A 5,477-nucleotide genomic window follows, 5' to 3' on the forward strand; every position below is an offset into this window, starting at 1 on the left:
TTGGCAGTAGAATCGGTGTTCCAAAATACCATAGACCTAAAGCCGGCTGTAAAATTTCCAATAGCTTCTGTAGCCGCACTGGAAAAAAATCTCGGAGTATTTACTAAGAAAAGGGTAAAATTACCAAGGATTCAGGGTTCTATTTGATCCCGGTTTTTTCTTGGTAAAATTACCGTTTATGGAATTGGTGATTTTACCGAGAAATCTCGGTAAAATTATTGACTTTCTCGGTAATTTTACTGGACCCCGGTAAAAAAGCCATCGACTGTGGTAGAATTACCGAGATAAAATGGCAAAGTTACCGGGAATTGGTTACCAATAAAAGTGGTATTCTTACCTGAAAAAAACAGGAAAAAACCGGTTTTTAGGTAAGCTTACCAGTATGTCTTGGTAAAATTACCAATAATCGGTAAAAAAAAGTGAGATGGTAAAGGTACCAACGGACCTTGGTAAAAACACCGAGAATTTTTTTTTCAGTGCGGCTGTACAATTTCTTATAGCCTTTTGTAGCCGATGACGATTCAGCAATAGCCAGACGATAAAGTATATACTAAACGTTACTAAATACGGATACCAGGACTTAGTTAGTTTTTGGACTATCGCTCTCTTTTTGTGCCGTAGTATCTTGATTTATTTTGCGAGGAAAGTTTCGTACTTTTGAAGGATGCCTGTCATTCTTGATATGTTGGAGCGCCTTCAATTTATTATGATACTGTGCAATACCTCTGGTGTGAAATAGTTGCTTCAGACGCCGTGGCACGCTGCGGCGCGGCGGGCGGGCAGAGAGTGCGAAACGCGCATTGACGCCTACAAACCTAACAGGGATACTTCACGCATTGCGCAATGCGTGAGGTATCCCTGTTAGGTTTGAAGGCACCAGTGCACCGCCGCTCCGCTTTGTGTTAGGCTCTAAACATATTTAATCTCGTGGAGTCAGCGTTTTTCAGCTCATGACTTTGAAATGTTTGCACATACTCTATATGGATTATTCTCATTTTAATTGATGAAAACAAATATGTAGTAAAGGAAAATATAATGTGCGTTTTGTAAATATTAAGGTGATTCCGTACAAACTTAAAGATTTACAAAGCACACGAATTTCTACCCAATTTCTTGTAGCCTATTATAATCGATGGCGAAAAAGCAACAGCCAGGCGATAAAGCGTAAAGCCCGGCGATAGGAACTATAGCCCGGCTGTATAATTTTTTATCGCTTCGTGTAGCCCGGCCGTATGATTTTTTCCACTTTCTACAGCCAGCTATATGATTTTCTATCGCCTTCTTCAGTCGGTTATAAGAACTTCTATGGTATTTTGAAACGCAGCTCCTACCGCCAATTTTTACCAGGGTCATGCGAATCATTTCATTAATAATTTGCTAGATGTGACAACGGTCCATAAATAGGGAAAAATCTTGCTCCCAAGAAACCTAACTCAAATGCAGTGGTAAGAGTGGAGTCCGTCAATAAATCTTCTGAAGTCGATTAATTGTTCCATCAAGAGGATCGCGTTAATGTTTGGCGGCCGTGGCGCAGAGCACGCTCTGGTTAACGACCTTTACCCGACGTCCCAACGTGTTGCACCTTGAGAGCGATTCTTCAATTAAGTCTTCAAATTAAGTTGAATGTAAGTGAAATTACCAAAAAGAGTTACAATAGTCGTTTCCCGAACGAGAGAACGTAGCAATGTGAATTATTTTCATATTGATTTTTCTAAAAATTAACCAAATTCGGATATATAGCAAACTCACATTTGGACTTTATTTAGCAATTAGGAACTATAAATTCTGGTTCATCCGAAAAAACACGTATGTGCATAAGGAAACCAATGGTTCATAAGTTTTTTTTATACTGAGCTAGAATTCATAGTTCCTAATTGCAAAATGTAGTCCATTTGTAATATTAGTAGGGTTTGGTGCTAATGATAGTAGCAATTTCTTACGAAAATTTTCTACAAAAACCTCTCTGATTGGCTTTAACTAGTGCTGGACCGATCGAATAACATCTTCCTGAAGAAGAAATTGTCCCGGAACGAGCTTTTTCTCTCCGTCAGGTGACAATCAAGTTTTGTACCTAATGAATTTAACGCGTGATGGTAAACATACCATCTCCCCACTCATCTTTGAAAGAAAGAACTTACTGCTACTCTGCCGTGCTAAGGAAAAACGCCGTATGAACATTCGAGAGTTGCCAAATTTCCTTCGATAAAATGCTTATTTTTGAGGAAAGCTAGAAATATTTTTCCTTGAAATTTTCAGGAACTTTAGGTAAAATTGCGAACAAAATTATCTGAAAAATTGGAGGAAAAATATTTACAAATTTTCCCGAAAATTCGCGATTTGTCGACGGAAATTTGGCAACGCCTGAAGGTTCATACGGCGTTCTTCCTTAGCACGGCAATACTGTCCACTGATTTTTTGCTGGATGAGGATTAATGTTATGTTTATTGATTCCTTCCACCAACATCTGTTTACGAGAGCGACGCTACGCATTGAACAAGATTTGGCCCGAGCTCAATACTTTACGTAATTTACCTGTTTTAGTTTAATTCGAATGCAAGATATGGAGTTGAGTAATCCGAGGTGAAAGACCCTAATAAGTTGTCGAGCAAAATTGAAATGCATGGGTAGAACATTAGAGCTTAACAATGCTAACTAATTATGTGTAGGCTCTAGTATTAGTCTTTTGAAATAAAAAGTGTGAATTCTTTGTCCTCCTGAATATGTCTGTCTGGAGGGATTCTCAAAATGACAATGGAACTGAAACATACGAATGAAAGATTTAGCAGTCATCATACTTATCGTCAGGTGTGAGTTTTCGTACCGACTTTCAAAAAACTTGAATTCACTGCGGACAATAGGGTCAGCGCGACGCTCTCTTATATGATATCACGAAGAGAAATTATTGTAAATATTACAATTTTTTGGCCCTGACAACGATCGACGGATGTATTACGCAGCATATGCGTTTTTATAACTTTATGTTGAACCTATGAAAATACTTCTGAGGGTCTAAAAATACAACATGGCCATACAATCCAACCTACTTTATCTGATTAGAACATAATTACAAAAATCACAATATAACCGTCAAAACTGACAGCTGGCGCGATCGTCACATTTTTTTGAACAAGGAAGGCTAAATCACTTCTGGCTGGTTGAGATTTCCGCCCCCTCCTGTCATAGAGGGGGAGGAGGGGCGGAAGGGGATTCCGGTGGGCTTCACTTCAAAAAGTTTTTAAATTTTAGAGCACCTAATATGCAGTTTGAGTCAATTGAACCCTGGTAAAAATTGGCAGTAGAATCTGTGTTCCAAAATATCATAGACCTACAGCCGGCTGTAAGATTTCCAATAGCTTCTATAACACAATTTCTTATAGTCTTTTATAGCCGATAGCGATTAAGCAACAGCCTGGCGATAAAGTGTATGCTAAACGTTACTAATTACGGATACCAGGACTTAGTGAGTTTTTGGACTACCACTCTCCTTTTTGACCGTAGTATCTTGATTTATTTTGCGAGGAAAGCTCCGTACTTTTGAAACATGCCTGCCATTCCTTTTATGTTGGAGCGCCTTCAATTTCGTATGATACTGTGCAATACCTCTGTTGTGAAATAGTTGCTTCAAGCGCCGTGGTACGCTGCGGCGCGGTGCGGCGGGCGGGCAGCCTGCGCGAAACGCGCATTGGCGCCTACAAACCTAACATGGATACTTCACGCATTGCGCAATGCGTGAAGTATCCCTGTTAGGTTTGTAGGCGCCAGTGCGCCGCTGCTCCGCTTTGTGTTAGGCTCTAATATTTAATCTCGTGGAGTCAGCGTTTTTCAACTCGTGACTTTGAAATGTTTGCACACTCTGTATGGATTATTCTCATTTTAATTGATGAAAAAAAATATGTAGTAAAGGAAAACATAATGTGCGTTTTGTAAATATTATGGTGATTCCGTACAAACTTAAGGATTTACAAAGCACACGAATTTCTACACAATTTCTTATAGCCTTTTATAGCCGAGGGCGAAAAAGCGACAGCCAGGTGATAAAGTGAAAAGCCCGGCGATAGGAACTTAAGCCCGGCAGTATAATTTTTTATCGCTTCGTGTAGCCCGGCCGTATGATTTTTTCCACTTTCTACAGCCAGCTATATGATTTTCTATCGCCTTCTTCAGTCGGCTGTAAGAACTCCTATGGTATTTTGAAACGCAGCTCCTATCGCCAATTTTTACCAAGGAGATGTTGCATGTGTGAAGAATTTGCGATTTGACCGTTGATTCTTATGTAAAAGTTCGCGAGAAACACGATGGTGCCACTGGTTTTCTCTGAAATCAACTCCCAAGCTCAAAAAAGCTTTCAAGTTGAGGCTAAAATGGAAGGGATATCCTACGCTATCCTGAGAGTCTACCTCTACATCAAGACAAACTCTTCATGCAAAGATGGGGAGCAAATACATTAGCACGGTTGCTGTGTTTTCAGTTTTAGAGTCTCCAAATAAAGTGGCAGCCCTGCCAATGTATTTGCTCCCCATCATGCTCAGGATAGCGTGGTGTATCCCCTCCATTTTTGCCTCAACTTGGGAGCTTTTTTTGAGCTTGGGAGTTGATTTCAGAGAAAACCAGTGGCACCATCGTGTTTCTCGCGAACTTTTACATAAGAATCAATTGTCAAATCGCAAATCCCTCACACATGCAACATCTCCATTCCATCATGAATAATTACCAAATCTAGCATCCTTCTTCCCTCAGTTCCTACCCTCATTCTTCCTCCTTTTTTTCAGCCGAACGGAGAAGGCGTACGCCCCTTACGCCCTCCCCTTCCATTTCCCTTTGCTCACTGTTAAAAATGGAGGAGTGATATTCTCATAGAGTACTACATAGAGTCGTAATGCAAGTGGGAGAGCTGGCGCCACTTTGAAGCATTTTCCAGGTCCCGAATTCCGAGATTCCTGTGCGGCGCCGGGTCCCTTTTTCGATACATAATTCGATTGTTTGCGATACACGGGGACCCGGCCATATTCCACACCGCCATTTTGGATCGAATATGTATCGAAAAAGTGACCCCGCACACCGGGCTCGGAACTCGTCGAGCAGAACATGGCGCCGGCCCTCCCACTTACATTACGACTCTATGTACTCAATGGATATTCTATGCTAGAGTACATAAGTCCAGGTAATCTTTTCCCTGAGGTTGTCCGGTCATAGAAATTTTCACCGAATTTTACATAAGAGTTGACCCCTCAAGCAAAAGATGCCAGAGGCGGGCCTAAGATTCGCCGTTTAGAGGGTCATTACGAAACGACCGGGCCACATTTCCACTCGTGGCCGAGTACGTATGTCGTGGACGTCGCATCGCGTCGCGGCGCGTCAATGGGGATGGGGTGCGGGGGTATGCTAATCGCTAATGCAATTAGCTCCTACCCGACTCGCCCGCCGCCGCCGCCGCGACGCGACTGCAGCGGCGTTCGGTATCGCGGGCGTCCTTCGTC

This window comes from Bemisia tabaci, chromosome 8, assembly GCF_918797505.1.
Source record: "Bemisia tabaci chromosome 8, PGI_BMITA_v3".
NCBI classification, from domain to species: domain Eukaryota; kingdom Metazoa; phylum Arthropoda; class Insecta; order Hemiptera; family Aleyrodidae; genus Bemisia; species Bemisia tabaci.